Raw genomic sequence first — 23,523 nt, forward strand, 5'->3', positions numbered from 1 at the left:
AAGTCAAAATCATTAACTAGAGGGAGTCTCAACATAAAAGTTTGGAAAAACTCAAAGTTGCAATTGGTTTGATGCCAATTTTGAGTATTGTGGACCGAAATGAGCCATTCATCCTAGAGATGGATGCTAGAGGGAATGATATTAAGGTGTTTTATTGAAAAGGGGAGGCCCTGTGGCATGTGGGAGTAGGAAGCTAGATCAACCTCAATGTAACTACTTGATCTAAGAGTTGATAGTGACTATCCATGCTCTCTGTTGGAATTAGGGTTGCAGAGAAACGCACACAGCTTGGAGAAGACGAAGGAAGCTCAAGGCACACAATAGAGAGTGTGTTACTTAGTGTGTAATGGAAAGATAGATAGCCCTAGAGTGATGGGCGTATATACAATGCACGGGGGGAAAAACCTCCTAAAGAAGGAAAAAATGCCCCGGCGGTCCTAGTGTGTTCACACACATCGTATATGGTAACAACACCCCCTGGAGTGATGCGGTGAACAAGAGCTGGCACATGAGTAAAGGGAAGTGCCATGCCCTAAGGACATGATCGGTCCACAAAGGGGAGTAAGCCTAAAGCTTTGCGGAAAGCTTCGAGCTTCTCACGAGATAATGCCTTTGTGAAAAGATCTGCAAGGTTGTCATGTGTTGGCACAAAAGTCAAGCTGATCTCTCCTACTGAGAGCCTTTCCCTGACATAGTGGTAATGCACCTCAATGTGCTTTGTGCGAGCATGAAAAACTGGGTTCCTCACAACTGCCAATGCGCTCTGACTATCAGTGTAGATAGTGTTGGAAGTGTCCTGTCCAACACCCAAATTAGCCATAATGCGTCTGAGCCATACACACCCAACCGTAGCTGTGAAGACTGCCCTGTACTCAGCCTCACAACTCGAAGTGGCCATAGTAGGTTGCTTCTTGCTCAACCATGATATACATGAACTGCCAAGCATGAAATAAAAATGCTTGTGGACACTCGCGTGTTTAAACAACCAACCCAATCTGAGTCCAAAAAAGCATGTAAGTATGGCGGCAATGATCCCCCCTTGGGTTAAAACAAGCCAAGATGTAAAGTGCCACCAAGGTAGCGGAAAATCCTCTTAACAACCTACCAATGCTTAGATCCTGGGCTATGCATAAATCTGTTAACCTGTGAGACTGCAAACTGAATATCCGGTCTCGTGTTGCATACATAAATGAGGCAACCAATAGCAGTTTGGTAAAGAGTGACATCAGCAGGATCACCAACATCATGTAGACTCAACTTCAAACCTGTTTCCATGGGAGTGGCAATAGGTTTGGAATCCTCAAGTCCAAACTTACATAGCAATGTCTCTATGTAACTTTTCTGACACAAGGCAATACCACCATCACACTGCTTAAACTATATACCCAAGTAATGATGCAACAGCCCCAAATCTTTCATCTTGAAAGTAGCATGCAAATCAGCCTTAAATTCAACAATATGTCTCTCATTTGGTCCAGTGATCAGCAAATCATCGACATAAAGAACCACAATGAGAAGTACATCACCCTCACACTTTACATACAATGGGCTTTCTCTTGGACTGTTACGAAAGCCTTGTTTGACCAAATGAGTGTCAGCTTTCTCATACCAAGCACGAGGAGATTGCTTCAACCCATACAAAGCCTTCTTACATCTGCACACTTTGTCCTCTTGTCCTTTCTTGACAAAACCGCGAGGTTGCGTTACATAAACTTCCTCAAATATGTCACCATTCAAGAAAGCAGTAACAATGTCTGATTGATGTACATCCCAACCAAAATGAGCTGCCAATGCACATAGAAAACTCACAGTAGTCATATGACAAGTGGGAGCAAAAGTCTCTTCATAATCTACGCCTTTTTGCTGTGCATAACCCTTTGCAACAAGTCGAGCCTTATGGCGATCGATCTCACCATCCGGCTTGCGTTTCAGCTTGTAAACCCACTTCGTACCAATGGCCTTTTTGTCAGGAGGCAAATCACATAAAGTCCATGTGTCATTTTCTATAAGTGCATTAGATTCTGATTGCATGGCAGCCATCTAATTTTTTGAATTTTGTACTTCATCAAAAGACAGAGGTTCCTCAACATCATGTAAGATAGACACAGCCAAAGCATAACAATCTGATGCATAAGATGCATGGCGAGAGCCTGAACGAGTACGACTAGACAAAGGTGCATCCAATTTACTGCCACGCAATGTATGCACCAGCCATTTTGGCATATCTCTAGCCTGCTCATTTTCAGCTCTTTCCTCATCAAGTACATCATGTACATCTGCATCAGTAATATGCTGATCTATAACATTTTTAGAAACCTCCATAGGCTGTACATTTGCCTCATTGGAATTTACATTCGTATTTCCACCACTGAAAAGAGGCAACAAAGTATCATAAATGTCCTGTGAGCTTACATTACTGTCTCTAGTACATGACAGCAAGGGTTGAACAGAATCTTCCACAAATACTACATCCCGTGAAACCAAAATACGCTTTGATTGAGGATGATACAACTTGTAACCTTTGCTTTCAGCAATATAACCAGCAAAAATACATTTGACAGCCTTATCATCCAATTTTCTGCGTTGTGTTTGTGGCACCAAAGCATATGCCAAACAGCCAAAAACACGCATGTGCTCAATAGAAGGCTTTCTATCATGCCATGCTTCATATGGAGTAATAGACTGCAAAGCTTTCGTAGGACACCTGTTAAGTACATAAGTGGCACACATGATGGCGTCAAGCCAAAAAGAATGCTGCAAAACTTGACTTTTGACCATACATCGTGCCATTTCCGTAAGTGACCTGTTTTTCCTCTCAGCAACACCATTTTGCTGAGGTGTATAAGGCACTGTACATTGGTGTTTTATCCCACGACTAGCCAGAAATGCATTAAATTCATGAGACATATACTCCCCCCCTCGATCGGAACGGAGGGTACCCATAGTACATTTGGATACAATTTCAGCCATACCCAAAAATTGTTTGAAGCACATAAAAACTTCGGACTTCGCTTTAAGCGGAAATACCCATGCATGCTTGGAGTAATCATCAATGAAAGTCATGAAGTACAGGTAATTGCCCAAGGACGGAGTTTGCATGGGCCCACAAACATCACTATGCACAAGCTGCAACTTGCAGGTGGCCCTAACTGAACCATCCTTTGGAAACTTAGAACGCTACATTTTACACAAAATACAACCTTCACAAACATGTTTGACAGGTACTTCAAGAGGCGGCAAAGAAGCAACCATATCAAATTTCTGCAAACGCAGCAAACTGGCAAAATTCATATGACCAAAACGTGCATGCCAAAGTTTTGCATTTGAAATAGCCCTTGATCTACAACTACATTTGCAAAATTTTGTCCACACTTGTCATACAAAGTGAGCTTATACAGCCCACGGCACAAAAGCCCAGATGCAACAATTTCATCACCAAAACTGAGATTGTGAATTGTACATCTGTCATCCACAAATTTGACTACAAGTCCAAGTCTAGCAAGTGCAGATACAGACAAAAGATTCTTCTTGATCCCAGGTACATAAAGTGCATCAACAAGTGTGAAAGAACTGCCATTTGCAGCAATAAGCACAATCTTTCCAACTCCCTGAACTGGATAGAGGCATTGTTGGCACAAGTGACTGAATTCCCATGAGGGAGAGACTTGAGAGAGGTGAACAATTCACGATGTGAGGTAATGTGCTTTGTAGCACCACTATCGAAATACCACACATGTGAATCTGCAGCAACTGACAAGCATGCATCATGGACAACACGATTGTAAGTGCACGCTGCGCTAAAAGCCCATTCTGCATCAACATCAACATCATAGACTCCTTTCATAGAAGACTCAACAATGGCTACATTTGTAGTGGAACCACCCTCTTTCTTCTTAGCCTCTTTGGCCTTCAACTTAGGACACTGCTTGATCAAGGGATCATTAGCTTTACAATAATGGTAGTGCATCTTCTTTTTGCCCTTATCACCAGAATTTCCAAACGAATTGCTATTAGCAGAAGCATTAGGAACAGAAGTTTTGCCACTCACAGCAGAACCATAAGAAGTGGCTGCATTGCTGTTACCACCCTTTCTTTGAGAAACAATAAAAGCCTGCTCAACCGTACGCTGCCTAGTCCTGTTTTTCCTGGAAAGTGACTCTTGCAACAACAATGTGCATAATGCATTGACAACTTCAGGATTTCCTTGGGTCATCAATCTCCAAGTACTAGCAAAAGTCTGGTATGAATTTGGTAAGGCATCAAGAACAATCTGCACAAGAACAACCTGTAAAAATAAGTTGCTCATTGATATCCTTGACACCAGCGCTGGCTTGAGATCCCTTTGGGTCTCTTCTACCAAACCCATTAATTGTTTGACTCACTCGATCTCCTCCGTAGGGTTTGGGTAAGTTCCTATCTTTTTCTTGGGTCCTGGTCATTGTGGCTCATGACAATCTTTCTTGTTTCTTTCCTAATGGTCGTTTTAGTCTCCATGGTTTCATTTGAATCAGAATCCTCTTCAGCATCGTTCATATATACGGGGTCGTCACCAGTCCCTATGTTGGTCTTTGAACTGGGGTCTGACTTCGTTGCTTTTTGTGATCTCTTTCTTCGTGTTTCCTTCTTCTTCTGAGATTGGGCAATTGATGCCGTGTCTCTTTCTTCAAGAATATAATTTTGATTTGGAGCAAGCGTACTTTGTGATGGCTCCTCCGTAACCTCAATTACATTCAATGACGTGATATTTGGCACATTTGGATTATTAGGACATTGGACAATCAAATGATATATGCAACATCAATTACACATGAGTATCGGCATTGTAAATGTGCTTGCTTGATTGGTTTGCCATAGTGTGGCATTCTTTTGTAATCTAATGGGACACTCGGCTACACAATGTGGACCCCCACACTCGTAGCATTTAGGAGGTGGTCTCTTAGCAGTGGAATTGATGTTTTGGCCTCTTGCCACCGCAAGAGTAGCTACTTGATAGACGGGTTTGACTTGTCTCGAATAGTCCTCCATGTAGTATTGTGGACTTTCTTCAAGTTCATCAATCCCATAGGCAATATTAGGGTCTAACTCTTCCTCTCAGCCTTCCAAAAAAGCAATAGATGACTCACAACCCACTTGATTTACAAAAGTAATTCTTGGATGTGGTGGTTGTGGTCCTAGCACTGGAGGTGGTAAGGGTGTTGTTTGAACAACATTTTGGGCCCTAGGGACCATGTGTTGTGATGGTTGTTCAAGAGGTGGGGCCGGCATCAATGCAAGCGCTCGAGGTGTGTCTGTCCATGCTAAGGTTGGTCTATTGGCCATCACGCGTTTAAATACTATGCAATCCTTGGCTTGATGACCATACCTCCCACATGCATTGCAATTCCCATTAAATTTTACTCTAAACGTAGGGCATTCACTGGTATTATGTGGACCATAGCAAACTGAGCACCATTGTTGCTCCTTCTTGGATACATATGGTTGTTTTGTGGAGCACGATTGTCTCTAAGACTTTTTTGAATGGCCTTGGTGAGATCCGCTAAGGTCATCTCAGATATCTTTGGCTCTTTAGCAATAGGATTTATGGTCATTGGCTCATGCCCTAATGCTTGCGAGCTATTAGTTTAGGCTCACAGACACTCTTTCTCCTTGAATCATTAAATTATCCTCCAATTGGATCACTTTGATGGTTACTGCTTCCCAAGTGGTGATACCTCTAATGACTAGGCCATTGTAGATATCCTCATGTCGTAGTCCCCTAATGAATCTATCGAGCAATTGGTTATTATTGAAGTGCTCAATTGGATTACAACTAGAATTCAAATGCTTCAAGCGACTAATAAAGTCTCTCACGGACTCTCCTTCCTCTCGTTGCGCTTTTTGAAGCTGAGATGCTACACCCCAAAGTACTCCCTCTTGTATGTACTCTTTCAAGAACAGTCTCCTAAGAGTAGGGTAAATTGTTTTTTCTTCCACCCTTAGGGTTCTATACCAATCCTCAGCCTTTCCACTCAAGGTCATGCTTAAAGCATTTCTCTTATGCAGATTATTGTGTTCTCCTAGGGAATCGCATATTTGTTCAAATATTTTGATATGCTTTCTCACATCCCCATCTCCACTAAATTTTTGTGTAAGCTTGGTTATTTGTACTGCCTTACTTCTAGAGTCTCTATCAGGCGTGTTACACATATTTTCAGCAATAGATCGATTGATAGCTTGAGAAAATGTTGCCAAGTCACCCAAGTGAGTAGGTATAGTGAGGACAGGTGCTCTCGGGACTGCATGTGGAATGGGGGTTTGTATTGGGTTTGGCGTATATGCAGCCCTTGGGTTCCAAGGTGGGTACGAGGTTGTGCCATGTGGTGGCCCAAAGTTCATATGTGTGGCCCTGGGCCTAGCAAACGTGGGATGGGACATGCTAACGCTAGCTAGTATGGTCCCATTGAAATAAGGGCTTGGATGTTGTGGTCGTGGAGCATAAGTTGTTGAAACAATGGGAGGGGTAGGAGCTACATGAGCACAAGGGTCCATAGGTGCATATGATTGATACACACTTGTAGATACCGCTATAGGCATTGGCCACCATGTAGCAATGCTTTACTAATGAATGATATCCATGGCGTATTTTTTGTCATGGCCATCGCTGGGGTAGGCGTGGTAGCTGTGGTGTCATCAAGAGAAAGATGAGCTAAACTTGGAAAGGTAAAGCTATCACTTGCGGGCTCAGATTTTACTGAGACCCTTGGCAAAACAACATATGGAGGATCCATTGGGCTTACCGAGGGAGTCTCCATTTGCGATAAAGTTGGTTGCGTAGCCTTCCCTGTATCCAAGAATCTCATGAGACCTGTTGAAAGTATGTAGATCCCTTTGTTTTGCCTCTCCAGCTCAATAACCCTATGGATAACATCACAAACTCTTTGTTGTTGATCCTCTATGCTAGTAGCACCCGTTGTGGATTATAGAACATCTAACCAACCCATGTGATAGGTGTGACATGTGTATAGGTATGTTAAAGTCTCCGTTTGTAGTTCATACTCCCAGTTTTCATTTAGAAATGCTCCATCTAGGATTGAGGTGCTAGGGTTGTCCTTTGAACTAGATACAATGTGGCTCTCTATGGGTTGACCTTAGTGGTTGCTAATTCAGGAGCACTCGATTGCTTGTCTATCGCTCAACCTCTTGCACTTTGGCAAGGCTTCTACCATCAAGTAATATAACCTCGGAGGAAAATAGCTCTGAAGAGTCAGTGCATGCGGGAATATTCTTATTGTCACTAAGTGGTGCAACTTATAAGATTTGGGTATATCCTTTGAAGCATAAAGTCAATACATTGCACATCACTAAGAAATGGATTGTGTATGTCCAAAATTTGTCATATAAGAAGCCTAAGTACTTAAAGAGTGACAATAATGAGGAGTATGTCTCTTATGAATGTTATCACTTTTGTGATGCACATGGCATAAAATTAGAGCTTATTGCTCCTCAAAACCACCCAAATCAAAGTCTGTAAGAGAATAAATTGTATAATTCAAGAGTGTCCAAACTATAGTATCTCATGATAAGTTGTCATATGGTTTGTGGGTTAAAGCTACAAAAATCAGAAGTAATGAAGCATCAGTGAAGTCATTAGGTGGGGTGTTTCAGAGGAAGCCTTGGAGTGGTTGTAAACCTTTGTATGATCATTTAAGAGTCTCTAGGGTGTGAAGCCTTTATGCATGTTGCCAAAGGATCTTAGAAAGAAGCTCGAATCAAAGTCATAAAAGTGTGTCTTCTTTGGCTAGGGAGAAGATGGCAAGATGGGATATCATTTATTGGACCCAATTTCTCATAAGGTTGTCTGTAGAAGTGATGTCATATTGAAGGAGAAGAAAATGCAGAAGATCCCTTCCAAAGAGGTTAATGTGAGGAAGACTACTTTCCAAGATTTTTGTAACTTGTTCACGAGCAAAGACAAGAGGTTGTCTATATGCCACATGATGAATGAAGTGTGTAGAAGGATCCTCCTAGTAACTTTGACCGCGCAAAACACAATGGTAGAACGTAGAGTGGTGTTGAAATGCCAGTGGGATAGTTGATTCCTCATTCACAACATGCCACAATAAGTAGGTCAATGTGAGTTTCTAAGCTGCCCATGGTTTATGCTAAGCCTATATTACATTCTTTGGATGGATTTTGGTGAGCCCTCATGCTATGATCATGCTATTTCTATGGAATGACAAGCTTGAGTGGGAGAGTGCTATGAAATCAAAGATAGATTCTTTGTACAACAATCAGCTTTGGAACTTAGTCCTTTTACCAAAAGGGAAAGAGCCTTTGTCATGTAAATGAAACTACAAGTTGAAGATCACACTAATGATGGGAAGCTCAAGTGCAAGGCTAGATTGGTTGCCAAAAGTTTCAAGCAAAATAAGGGAATAGATTCTATTACATGCATCAAGTCAAAAAAGGTTCTTGTCGTAAAAAGAGTATATTTGTCTATCCTCAAGTACTTTAATATGCAAGGTGCAAAGTGAATGCTTATTGCATTGCCTCCATATGTGGAACAAACAAAGAGGATTGTCCCTAATCCGATGAGGAAAGGGCTACCATGGCCAAGATTTTATATGCATTTGCTATTAGTTCTTTGATGTGTGCCATGATTGTGACTTATGCAAACATTACGTTTCCAATATGAGTGGTGAGTGTATTGAGCGTAAATTTGTGGCAAATCCAGGCAAGAAGCATTACGAGGGAAATATATGAGTGGTACTTGAAATGGTATGAAAAAGTTGTGCATTTGCTTTGGAGGCAAAGATGCATGTGATTGGCTACAATGACATAGAGTAAGTAGGGAACATGTGCAGTAGAAGGTTTATGTCAAGCTATGTATTTATGTCGATTCATAAAATGTGGATGTGAGCACTTTGGCAAAGGAGACTTCTCAGGATGGGAATATCCTATGGTTTGATCACGCCCTCTTGCTTATGATGCATAACTTACATGTATTCTTTTTTGCATCATCTCTCAAAAAGTCCAACGGAAGGTCGTATATGTATTCTTTTTTGCATCATCTCCCAAAAGTTCTAGATGAAGATCTTAAGGTTGTGATCCTTGAGGGTTACGCAATACATGTGTGAGTGCATGCGAGAAGGGGAAGAAGAGGGGACTACACACAAGATGGGGGAACCACACTCAAGGAATGAGTATGTGAGAGGCTCCTTTATTATATATATGACAAGGAGTGAGTAATAGGGATAGTGTGTAGGGTTAGCCAAGAAAGAGTGGCCATTGGCCTTTACCCCAACAAACTCCCACTTAAAGAAAAATGTGGATGTAAGTGGCTATGACTAAACATAGTATGTAGAACTGTGAAGCGTTACAGTTTCACCCTTGTATAGGTGTGTTCACCGTGCACCATTAGCTCAATGCAATGTGCAATCGCTCCATAGCCAGTCTCTTGTACGAGCATCTATTGGGTTTCCATCAGTGTGAACATTGATAAGCTCTAATTGCTTATCCGTCAATGCATCTCAAATGAGATGATATCTCACCTCGATGTGTTTCAACTTGGAGTGAAACATGGGATTCCTTCCCAAATGACACTCCCTCTCTCACAATGAAAAAATGGAACTTGCGTAATGTCTAAATCTCCCACAAAACATGCCAACCATATACCTTCCTTGCTCGCATCCGATGCTTCAATGTTCTCAACCTTTGTAGTGGAAGAAGATGTACAATCTTGGAGATATGATTTTCAACTCGACTCCTTCTAATTCCATGGGATTGCATAAAAGCATCAAACTTTTGTTCTCACTGCCTTGAACCTTGCTTTAAACCAAAAAGTGATTTCTTGTGTTTACATACAAGCTTCTCCCTGCTCAAAACGTTTAGGTTGCTTCATGTGAACATTCTCTTCATGATCCCCATGAAAAAAGGTTGGCTTCACATCCATTTGAACAAACTCCATGTCCTCAATGGCTACTAGTCCAAACATTGTACACAATGTAGTCATCTTGATGTTGACTGGAGGAACACTCAAATGAAACACCCATTTTTGCAATATTTAAATTTGATAGATATGACATATTATTTTTGATGAGAATGTACCTCCCAAGAGTGAGGTGTAAAAGCCAAAGTTTTGTAACCCTAAGCAGACTTTCTAATTAATCAATCTTTTGCATCTACTGTGTGTCGTGTCTGTGTGATCGATATATATATATATATATATATAGAGATAGATAGATAGAGAGAGAGAGAGAGAGAGAGAGAGAGAGAGAGAGAGAGAGAGAGATCTTTTCTCTTCTTTGCATGCGCTATGAAGCAACCATTGCAAAGCTGAAACCACTAGCGAGTTAGCAATGGTGATGGCTATGCACCAACACCAAGCTTGTGAGTTTTTGGTTTTGCCGTGAGGTGAGCTCCCACGAGCTTCTGAGCGAGTTATCTTGAAAAACGTCTATTTGTTTTGAGATTTCTTCATATCAGTATAATCATGGTGAGAAGAGATACAGATTGGGATTATGTATGTTGAGAATCAATGACCTATATTAGATTGTCTTTCTTCATATGCATGTGGTGCACCAAGTTGTTATGGGCGGGATATAGGGTCAGAGTTCATAGAGTAGCGACCTCTTGGTAAGTAGAGGATTCTCTATGAGTTTTGAGGCGATTCGAGGACATTTGATCTTGATTCTGATAGCATGAGCATTGTAGGTTTTGTTGCAGTCACAAGCACATAGGATGTCTGGATTTGATTTCCTAAAGTAGTGATTGTCATTAAAAGGTTGAGTAGGTGTTTGACAACCATCTACTTGTTTCCACACGCCTGTGGGTTGAGCTACGTCCATGGATGACATTTGGTATGTTGGTCTAGTTCTCGCTATGCTAGCGTCTGCTCGTGGACTATCCACCAACATTGACGCCGTTGTCGGGGATGAGAGCCCCAGGTAGGTGATCTTAGACTAGTCCTAAGAGGTAGAAGCCCCTCTAGTTTGCCAGAATCTTTTTATCTTATTTTAGGTACGATTTGGGTTTTGGACTCTTGAAATCTTAAAGAGGTGCTAGGGAGCGTGTGACTCACATGGATTTTTTGTCGTAGGCGGTATTAGTCGCATTTTAGTGTTGATGGTGTGTGAGTGGTTTGTGAGGTGATAAAAGCATTAGCTAGTCCATTGAGACAGTAAAGGGTTTTTCTAATCATAAATGCAACACCCCATATGATGTGTAGGAGTAGTTTTGGGAAGTACATGTTGATTATGATCTAGAGCTATTCATCACAGGGTTATTGTCTTGTGTGCTTCTGTGCATTTAAGATCCTAGAGAAGTTGATTTTTGGGGTAAAAATACAATAAACAAGCTTACGATGATATTTGTGCATGACTGAATGATGTCGAGTATATAAGAAAGCATATGCAAGAGATTTACTGAGAAAATTTGCAATTCTCAACTCTGGACATCATACACGTATGATGTCCTGAGGGGTATCATAAGGCTAAATTTGACAAAGTTGATCGCACCAGAGTGATCAAAAGGGGTGTTTTACCCTAAGTACACCTTGAGACTAGAGTTTTGACCAACCTTTGGTACTTGAAACACAAAAGGCGAGAAATAATAGAGTGAAATTTAGAACATTGCTTTGTTTGAGCTTCAGGGGGTATGAAAACTCTTGATAAGGCATAAAATCAAGTAATGAAAGTCTAGAGACTAGTTTGGACCAGTTCATAGTGGAAAAGACAGAATAGACATCATACGCATATGATGTCTCAAGGACAAACTTGAAAGTCCAATTGATCAACTGACCACATAGGAGGGTTTGACATGTCGTTTTGAGCTTATTGGCAACATTTCACCTCATTGGAGCATTTATTTGCGAATTTCAAAAGGATTTTACAATAAACTGGTGATTCTGTGCAATTTTAACTTCTAAAATTTAATGTGAGCATATGTGCATGTTGTACACATCAAGAGGCACCTGGGGTAAAAATAGAACTTCAGTTTGACCAACTAGACATCATACACGTATGAAGACTTATAGGCCAGATTTGGTCAAAACACACATTTGAGTACACCCTTGTGTTCTAGAGTATTTAAGAAGCAAGTACGCAAAACCTCATTGAATTTGGAGCATTTTTGGGCTTGCAAAGGCCAAGTGACGGATCAAGGCAAAGTGAATGCTTGAATCGATCATATTTAACACAAAACATGTTGAATTTGAGTTTTAAAAGTTGTTGTGAGTTGCTTGTGTGGTGGAGGACCTCTGTAGTAAGTCTTACCTCATCCTGACGCACAAGACATCATACGCGCATGATGTCTGAAAGTCATTTTTAGAGGCTAGGGCTAACATCAGAGCTTAGAAGAGTGTTTGTCACCACAAAACAAGCCTAAAGACCAAGTTTCATCCAATTTGGATCATCTTTGACTTAGATAACCTCCTAGAGAAGCTGGCAACAACTAAGACAAAATTAGGGGTGATAGACGTGCTAAGGGGTGTCTGAATCACAAAGCAACATTTTGGGTGAATAGAGCATATCAAGGAGAGTCTAAACTTGAAGTTTGGGCCAATCTGATCATATAGATATCATATGTGTATGAAGTCTCTAGGAATAGATAGGATCCATATAGAGGTTTAACTAGCCAAGAGTCTTCCTTGTGACCCAAGGATCCCACCTGTCTTTTCAAATCAGTACATAGAACTCGCATAGGCAATCAAGTCCTTATATACAATTGTTTGGTTGAGATTAACCCTCTAGTTATACCAATTAACATTGTAGAGTACTAAAGTGAGAATTACTACTTTGACAAAGAATTGCAAAGTCAAAAGTTTTGTATAGATAGCTAGAACCAAGGATCCTACAAGTTGGTGATCATTGTGGAGTGCAAAATACTTTAAGAGTTGGGAGAGCAGCTCGAAAGCAAGTTAAAGGAAAGAGAAGGTACAAGCAGACTACTACGGTAAGAGGTTTGGGTTGATAGTTGTTTATGTGAAAGATTTGATAATTTGAGATCTAGTATATGTCTTCAAAGAGACCCGAGAGTGGTAGGAGATCAGGTTAGCTTAGTGTCGACAGAAGAGAGTGTGAACCAAGAAAGGATAGACATGTTAGCACTAATCATAGAGGAGGGCAGTGATATTGTCACCTCTTCCGAAGAATCATATCAGTGGATGGCTAACCAACAACTTGGAGGCTTCTAACAGCAAGGGACTATGGGGGGGGTAGCACCTCTCAAAAACCCTTAAACATACCAATATACACGACAATCTTCCTAAAGGGAACAAACGCCCATGGAGCCCTAGTGTATGTGGATGTTCGAGGATGTCAATGCATTTGTATTGAAGAACGGACAGCTAGAGGATTGGCAGTAATCCTAGTGAACAATGATGGTGATAGGTTTCACAAACAATGAGGAGGGAAACCACTACCTCATTGTCAAAGACCCAGAAGACTAAAATCGGTACAAAGACAACGTAGCAAAAGGGAAGATGGTTATGGAGATCCAAGGATTGCCTCCTAAACCTGGAGCCTTCTACATTCATGACAAGAGAGTAGCGAGAGTGGCTACAATTCACACAAATATTGGGATTTACAAGCACGGGGAGGGGAGAGTCATCTCTTCATACCGTTGCATGGAACCGCATATGAATGAATTAAGCAAAGATAAATTCCTGTACTGGTGTTCATATGATTTTGAACTAGAACCCATATCATTTTTGTCAATAAGTACAGTCGATAATACGATCCAATTCACCCAGAAGATGTAGGGAGAGTGATAACGCCAGAGTTGTTGGCACAAGCTTCTGAAGAGAAGCAAAAGCCCATAGAAACTCCTAGCAAATCTACAAATCCCTTCTCAGATGATTATGACACCACATCGCAATCAAATAGAGAGCCATTGCCCAACCCTCAAAACTCACAAACCTCACCACTGTCATTGCAAGCATGGCTCGAGCAGTTTGCAACACCGGACTGAACACAAAAGTGGCTGGATATCAAGCCATGTCAGGGCTAGAATCACCACCAGCACCACCACTCCATCGGCAATACCAAGATGAGAGTAGAATAAGAACGTCAAATCCTACCAGGACTGAAGCACCACATTGAGAGCAAGAACGAGAGCAAGAAGAAAGGGGCTGAGCAGAGGAATGACCACTTGCTAGACCAATCAGGAATTATGGATTAGGAGCATCCCTAGGTGAGAAACATGTACCATATCCTAGGCAAGAAAGAGCTCATAGAGGAGGATAGGGGGATCATATGCTCAAATTGATGGATCACAGTACGATCAAACTATCTCAAGTCCAAAAATGGGTTAACAAGAAATATTCCAAAAATAGGGATCCGAGGGATCATGTGGTAGCATTTGTGTGTGTCATTAGAGCTAAGGAAGTCCTAGACTTTCCCACACAGCTCGTAGGATTTGGACTCACCTTAGAGAAAGATGCACCCACCTAAGTTTGATTCCGTTGAACGTAGAGATTTTGAGTTAATGGAGGAGGTATTTGACGAGTTTATTGAGGAATTCTCTCAAAGAGGGATATCTCACGATACAATCTTGCAAATCCATAAATTCATGCAAAAAGAGGGAGAATCAGCTAGAAAAGTGACTTTAAGGCTGAAATGTTACGTGAAGTTTTGTCCAGTAGAAGAATTGCCAAGGCTAATGCTCATTTTTATCCAAGGACTGAGGAATGCAAGAACTATAAAAGAGTTGACCAAAGAAGCCTTATACCTAGTAGACAAATGTGTTGTCTACAAGGAAGGTGACTATAAAGATTTAGATGATGATTCGTCATCACAACATAGTGGAACTAAGTCCACAAAATCAACATAAAAGAGCGAGGAAACTGTAAGTCAAGAGAAACTTATTGAAGAAGTGCTCAAAAGGATAAGCCCATTTGCTAGGCCATAGGCTAAGCAACCTAAGTGGTGTGCCATCAAACAAAAATGGACAAATCACACAACGCAAGAGTGTTACTACAACAAGGGATATGTGAGAGAGTGACATTATGCCCCACCAACCAAAGTAGCACCTCCTCAAGGACCACCAATGCATAGGTATACAATAGGAAATTTGCCAGAGCCAGTAGGGGTTGAACGACCACAGCCAGTTTTGGGGCAACAACCACCTCTCCCAGGAGCGAGACCATTAGGCATTAGGTATACACCCACTGTAGAAGAACCGGAGGAACACATTACGAAGAGCCAAGTGGATATATGGCTAGTTCAACATATTATCCACCCGAAGAGCCGAAAGCGTCGGAACCTTGGAGCATGATTGGGAATGTTGGACTACCAACATCAACTCATGTTGCAGGAGAAGGCATATACAGCTTGGGTGAGAGAAAATTATTGTTCATAGCCAACAATGGCTTGGCAGGACAAAGGCCTATCTATCAACATAGAGTGGCTCTAGCAACGCCTCGACAACCATTAGGATCGTGCTACAAGTGTGGTGGTGACCACCTTATGAAAGTCCTCATACGGAGATCATTAGAGTGAATGTATATTGTCCAGATTGTGACATCACTCATTTGATTAATGATTTCCCAAAAAATCCAAATAAAACGGCGAAAACAACGTTGAACATATTAGAGGCAATCCCGTCAAGTAGCGGATCTGAAAATGAAACAATGAGTTGTCACAAGAGCGGAAGCTCACAAGGCAATGGAAGAACCAATAATTGAGGAACCTAGGACAAATGCACCTAGTCTTGAATGAAAAAGTCAACGAAACACTTGGAAGGCTAGGAAAGCACGCATGAAAGCTAGGAGGGAACAAGAAAAAACTTCTTTAGCAGATGAGCTAAAACAACCAAGGAAAATTTGAGAAAACTAGAAGGAGAAGCCAATAAGGAAAAGGAGACCCCCGAGGTAGCACCAGTGCCAAATATAGTTGAAAAACCCAAGAGTGCTAGTTCAAGAGGATTTGTACTAGTTGAAAAAAAGAATGAACCTCTAGATGCTCGTATGAAAGCTTATATGAGACACAGCTTAAGAATAACCAGACATACCCATTCATATCCACTCCAGTATTAAAAGCACCAGATTAGGAAAAGATCTTTAATGTTCATATTGATGCTTTAACATTTGCTATAGGATGCATCTTGGCTCAGCCAGGGGAAGAAAATATGGATTTCCCAGTATGTTATGCAAGCAGACAACTTAACATTGCTAAAAAGAACTACACTACCACTGAGAAAGAAGGGTTAAGGATGATATATGCTATTGTGAGATTTTGGCATTATCTCCTTGCGAACAAGTTTGTGTTTTTCACTGATCATCAAGCCCTCTTATATCGTACAGATTGATTGGAGCTCTGATAAAGTCAACATTTAACATGCTAAGTGTTGGAATTAGGGTTGCAAGAAAACACACACATCTTGGAGAAGACGAAGGAAGCTCAAGGCACACAATAGAGAGTGTATTACTTAGTGTGCAATTGAAACATAGATAGCCCTAGATTAATGGGTGTATATACAATGCACGGGGGGAAAAACCTCCTAGTGAGGGGAAAAATGCCTCGACGGTCCTAAGTGTGTTCGCACACATCACTACCACATGTATATGGTAACAAACTCTCCCTGAGAGCGATGCGATGAACGAGAGCTGGCACATAGAGTATAGGGAAGTGCCATGCCCGGAGGACATGATCAGTCCACAAAGGGGAGTAAGCCCAAAGCTTTGCGGAAAGCTTCAAAATTCTCACGAGACAATGCCTTTGTGAAAAGATCTGCAAAGTTGTCTTGTGTTGGCACATAAGCCAAGTTGTCTCTCTTACCGAGAGCCTCTCCCTGACATAGTGGTAATGCACATCAATGTTCTTTCTGCGAGCATGAAAAATTGGGCTCCTTGCAATTGCCAATGCACTCTGACTATCAGTGTAGATAGTGTTGGAGTGTCCTGTCCAACACCCAAATCATGCATAAGATGTTTGAGCCATACACACTCAACTGTAGCTGTGAAGACTACCATGTACTTAGGCTCAAAACTAGAAGTGGCCATACAAGGTTGCTTCTTGCTCAACCATGAGATACATGAACTTTCAAGAATGAAACAAAAACCACTTGTGGACACTTGCATTTCAAAACAACTAGCCGAATCTGAGTCCAAAAAAGCATGTAAATCTGGCAGCAATGATCCCCCCTTGGGATAAAACAAGCCAATATGTAAAGTGCCACTCAAGTAGAAAAAAATCCTCTTAACAGTCTGCCAATGCTTAGACCTTGGGCTATGCATGAATCTGTTGACCTATGAGACAGCAAACTAAATATCTGGCCTCGTGTTGCATAAATAAATAAGGCAGCCAATAGCAGTTTGGTAAAGAGTGACATCGACAGGATCATGAAGACTCAATTTCAAACCTGTTTCCATGGGAGTACCAATAGGTTTGCAATCCTCAAGTCCAAACTTACATAGCAATGTTTCTATGTAACTTGTCTGATACAAAGCAATACCACCATCACATTGCTTAAACTATATTCCCAAGTAATGATGCAACAGCCCCAAACCTTTCATCTTGAAAGTAGCATTCAAATTAGCCTTAAATTTAGCAATATGTCTCTCATTTGGTCCAGTGATCAGCAAATCATCAACATAAAGAACCACAATGAGAAGTACATCACACTCACGCTTTACATACAATGTGCTTTCTGTTGGACTATTACGAAAGCCTTGTTTGACCAAATGAGTGTCAGCTTTATCATACCAAGCACGAGGAGATTGCTTCAACCCATACAAAGCCTTCTTACACTTGCACACTTTGTCCTCTTGTCCTTTCTTGACAAAAACGCGAGGCTGCGTTACATAAACTTCCTCAAATATGTCACCATTCAAGAAAGCAGTAACAATGTCTGATTGATGTACATCCCAACCAAAATGGGCTGCCAATGCACATAGAAAACGCACAATAGTCATACGAAAAGTGGGAGCAAAAGTCTCTTCATAATCTATGCCTTTTTGCTGTGCATAACCCTTTGCAACAAGTCGAGCCTTATGGCGATCGATCTCACCATCCGGCTTGCGTTTCAACTTGTAAACCCACTTCGTACCAATGGCCTTTTGCCAGGAGGCAAATCACATAAAGTCCATGTGTCATTTTCTATAAGTGCATCATATTCTGATTGCATGGTAGCCATCCAATTTGAATTCTGTGCTTCATCAAAAGATAGAGGTTCCTCAACATCACATAAACTAGACATAGCCAAAGCACTAACCCATCACAAATCGTATTCTTTATAGTCAATAGAATAAGGAGCTATACGAGGGATCATTATCCTCAATAAGCTCCACCCACTCTGTATGTTTGCTCTTCTTCTCCCTGGCACTCAGCACGCACTTTACATGTGGTATTAGAGCTCATATCAGAGGTCTTGTGGAGAGCTTAGAGCAGGTGTGTGTGTGTGTGTGTGTGTGTGTGTGTAAGAGAGAGAGAGAGAGAGAGAGAGAGAGAGAGAGAGAGAGAGAGAGAGAGAGAGAGAGAGAGAGAGAGAGAGAGAAAGAGAGTTGAAATTTGCATCTATGCGCACAATTTCAAGCCAAAACTCAACTTCAATTATTTTTGTAGCTTCTTCATCATGCCAAAAGTATTTTCATCAAAGCCTACCCCCTTTCAAAGCCATTCATGCTCTTAGAATTTGGATTTGAGCAACACGGCAGAAGGTAGTTTTCAACCAACATTTTTGGCATCGGATTCGACTCTCGATGCTTCTCAGCTTACAACATCTATTTAGTTTTTTGACAAATTGATCTCCTTGTATCCCATTGATCTTTGACATCCTTTGTGTCCTCGTCATAGAGCGACTATCTACCTCTGGCAATCATCATACGACGTTGACATCACACTTGCAAGTATTCTTCATATAGACACCCCTATGCTCTATTTCGACATACACACATGCTCTTTGACATTGACGAGAGAGTGCTAAGGTGTGGTTGAGGGCTACCATGGTGTAATCTTGTAGAGGGAGTGTACCTTTCACTCATAGAGTCTTTGGAGAGATTGCTTTCATGAGCACATTGCTCGAAGTCGGAGTTTTTTGCATCGGCCATCAAAGGTGGTGTTAGCATTGGAGTTTTGACTGAGGTCTTTATTCCAGTCAAGGTGTAGATTTTGGTTATGACTTTACAAGTGGAGTTTACTTGTCAAGGACTAATTTTTTTTTGTATACATAGGTGTATTGTGCTCTCCATGCCTCTTGATAGAAGTTTTGGATTTCCATATGCATCTTTGGCCATGATATATGTTTTTTGTGGTAATGTCTATGCATATCCTTTGATGGCTTCTCAGAGACATATCTTAGATATAGTTTTTTACATGCACAAGGAGACTTACAGGTTCTTTTGACATAGCAAATCTATAAGCATCTTTGGTAGTGACAGTTATTACAGGTCTAGTTTTTTAGGCATATGGAATATACGTATATTGACATGGATTTTGTGATGTGAGCTTTGTTGAAAGCGTTTTAACTGCCCACAAGGAGTTGATTTTTGTGATTCTTGCTTGCACATTTGTTTGTGCCCCATTTGAGTGCATGCCTTGCACTTAGCAGTGCGTGTTATGGTTTACGTATGATGTGTTGCAGATATTGCCATTACACCGTTGTGGAGCCGATTTTGGCTTGTTTTGGAAATCTTGCCCGTCTCTGAAACTCAATTTGGAAGAGCCCTTTCTAAGACTGTGGCTAGTCATGTTTGCATAATTGTTTATGAGGGTCGTTGCAGCAAGTTTTTTGAAGTTGAGCACTGGTAGCCAGGTTTCCAATGTGAGGTGGATTAGGTTGTTGGAGATCCCTACTCGTTGCCTCACTGTAGGATATATATAGAAGGGTATAGGTGCATTGATGCCAAGTTGGTAGTCTTTTGACAATGATTTTGAGCAATATATACGAGTTTATGTCCTGTCAACACTCTTTCTACAAATTTTGCATTGATTTGCTAAGGATATTTTGCCAAAAAATTTGCATAAATCTCACCAAAAATTCCTTGTCTGACTCTCTTGCATTTGCTCTTGCTGATTATGACTCAAACTTCTAAGAAAGAAGAGTTTTATATCAAGAAGTTTGATGGCACAAACTTCATGATATGGAGGCAACGTATGCTCGATGCCTTGGTCAATAAGGGCCTTGCAATACCATTGAAAGGGCATAAAGAGGGTGCTTACACTGATGATCAACGGGAGGTGTTTGTTCTATGGTGACCATTTTCCCTACACCTTGGTGAGCTATCTTCTTTACGATTATGGATAAGACCACTGCAATTATGGGAGCCATTATGCTCAGCTTGGGATGGCAAGTGTGCTTTGCACAAATTTTTTCTTATGAAAAAGTTAGTGTGTTTGAACATGAAAGAGGGTAGCAATGTCACTTCACATTTGGGTTAACAACTTGTTTTTGTAGCTTACCTCTAAGGGACTCAATTTTGATCATTAAATGAAACCATTTTCTTGCTATGTTCTTTGCATTTATTGTGGAACACACTTAACATTGCCATTAGTAACTCCACCACTAAGGGCAAGCTTGTTTTCAATGATGTTACTAGTGCTTTGCTCAGTGAAGAGATTAGACGTCAGTCTCTATTAGTGGGTCGCCATGATAGACGTCTGTAGCATACCTATCTGGCACTAACCTAATGTCAATACTCAGGGAAGTGACTGGGATGGGACACGGAGGCTCTTTGAGGGTGTCAACCTCAAGAAGTGAACCTAAAGGACGACAATATCTCTAGCACTAGCAAATCTATGTTGGGGGCACTAACCTACCAAGTTTTATCGCAATCCGACAAGGTACCAAAATCACGATCCATCATGATCAAGGTCCTAGAAACTGCAACAGAACATACCAGAAAGGTCGCCCTATGGTCTAGAACTCAGAATGTCCAAAAAAAATCATTAACGCACTCAAAACAGTAGATTTAGCCTACTAATGCGTAGTTGTAAACCACAACAAAATTGATATTGAATATACTTGAATGAAAGAGCAATAGATAAGGAACACATTGCAACTTTTGGAATCAAAATATGATTACTAGAACTCAAGATATGAGGATTACAAGGCGCATAAGAGTAGACGTTCTCAGTCGTACGCTCAAAAACTCAAAACTTTGATAATGATAAGTGACCCTTTCCCACTTTACAAAAATGAGTTTTATACCTAGGGCTCACTTGGCCAGTGGCCGACTTTACAAGGCTCAGACTCATTTATAAATTATACAACTTAGATGTAGCATAGGCAGACTCAAGGTGATCTGAATAAAATTAGAGACTCTCATATAATTACAAAATATTTTTGAAAAATAACGAACATCAAAATTTGGGGCTCAAAATGAAGAGGTTGACTTGAAGGGTTTCTGTCTGGATTGACTGCCAACATTCCCCCCTTCCTACTCTTTGCACGTCCTCGTGCAAATTGTCTTGGTCTTCATCTGGATTGCCTTCATGTTGCCTTTGCTTCTGCTTTGGCAGTTGCTTGAATTATCTTATTGTGGGAGCCTTTAATAATCCATTGTGCGCTTCTCTAGCGTGCGGGTTAAGTTGAACTTCTCAGCCCTTGCTTTGATTTCCACCTTAGTTGCTAGTTCTCTGAAGGGATTATTCCATAAGGTACTTTGATAAGCTATATGATGGGCAAACAAATTTTTCATCACGAGGTTGAAAATTGAAGAATCGATTTTGAAGAACCCTATCATGAATGCCTCCTTGAATGTCCGCATGTAAAAAGAGGGCAAAAACATGATTCGGGCATACATCTCCATGATTACTTTACGTCTTGGAATCTCTGTTTTGAGGTTCTAGCATAAGCCTATGGTTCCTTCCAAGAACACTTGCCAAGGATGTTCACTCCCTCTGTGTCTTCAAATGCAACGATGCAGGTGACTATCATTTTTGCAATCTTCACTAGCATTTGGCATGTTAGATCCGGGACATCCTTCATTTGGTTGATGACCCCTTGTAAGTTGTTCACCATTTACTTTTTTGAGGGTGCGAAGTTGTTTGGCGGCTTGGTGAGGACGGGAGAATAAAGCACCGATGATCGTTTGCTTTGCCATGTGTAGAAGCTATCCCAAGATCGCCTTCTATTGATAGGACAGAAAGTAGAATCAATCTAGAGATGTTATGGTGTGTAATAGGTTTCATCATATGGGTTTTTTGAACCACTTCTTCTGCCATAGGGGTTGATTCTCAAGAATTGCCAATTGCTCTTTTGTTATAAGAACACCTCTGTAATCCCTTTTGGCTCGAGGGTTGGCAACATCTTTCACTTCGAGAGGAGTTATTTCTAATTTGGACATGTTTTTCTCTAGTTCACCTAGTTTCCCAGTTATGGACTAGTTTGGTCCGACTTTGCCATATTTGGTTTTGGTGGATAATTTTGATCTTTGATTGCGTTCAATATGTTTGGCATTTGGCTCTTTTGATAATTTGGAGTAAAAGAAGAACCCCAATCCCAGTTGTCAAATTGAGTTCGATCCCATTGGGAGTCTGTTTGGACCCTCCAAGCCCTCTGGCAAGTTTGACTCAATTCCTAGGCACTTTCTAGCATTACTTGAGTTTCAATAGGTTCCCAAGCTTCTTTGGTGCCCACAACTTTTCTGAAGGCCACAAACTCTGCACTTGACACTTTGACTTTGCTAATCTTAATAATTGCAGGTCTTGAAATGAGAGAACGCTAAAAATTTGACACGTTTCCCAAACTAAAGATCGCTGTACTCAATTTGTACTCATTTCTTGATCAATCTACTACAATTGGTCATGGATCCCAATCCATATTATAAAAACCATTTTACATAATACTTATAGGGTAGCTGGCAAGCATCTCCTCTGAGCTATTGGTGCACTTTTTATTGAATTTGGGTCAAATTTTTCCAACCATGGGTGAAAATGACCATTTGGAGACTGAAAACCCAATTTCCATTGATTTTTCACGATTTCAACGTCCATTTTATGTCAAATTTGTAGGACACATTCCCTAAGGCAGTATTAAACTAAATGTATTGACATTTCCATGTTATGCCATGTTGGCGGACATGGATCGTGATCCATGTTCAACAACATTTTTCATTTATGATTATGGTAGTGCGCAGAGGCGCTTTCAAAAGCAGTGTTTCGTATCACTTTTTCTTGCAAACTGAGATGGGGGGTCATGGATCGCGATCCATGTTCCACCCTTTTGGTAACTATTGTTCAACTTGATTTTGTCCAGTAAGTGTAGTATTTTGGTGAAAACATTATTGGATTTGGACCTTGTTTACCCTCCCAAAAGTCTCCTGATAGTTTTGGTATTTCCCACTTTTGATTTGATTGATTCAGTTTTTCTGATTGTTTGTGTGCACATTTGACCATACATGATTGTTTATGCACTCATAAGGAGCATATCTGTGGAATTTGGTGTGGTCTAAATGTCAAGGGTGGCTGAAGTAGTCAAAAGTCTGGCAGGGTTTTTAGGTCAAAAAGCTCTCTCTCTATCTCTCTCCGAAGGTGTCTAAATGTAATGAGGTCTAATTTGCCAATTTTGCCTATATGTGTTCGACTTACCCCGAGTGCAATTTTCATA

The sequence above is a fragment of the Adiantum capillus-veneris genome, chromosome 7 (genome assembly GCF_014529385.1).
Source record: "Adiantum capillus-veneris isolate H3 chromosome 7, ASM1452938v2, whole genome shotgun sequence".
Classification (NCBI taxonomy): domain Eukaryota; kingdom Viridiplantae; phylum Streptophyta; class Polypodiopsida; order Polypodiales; family Pteridaceae; genus Adiantum; species Adiantum capillus-veneris.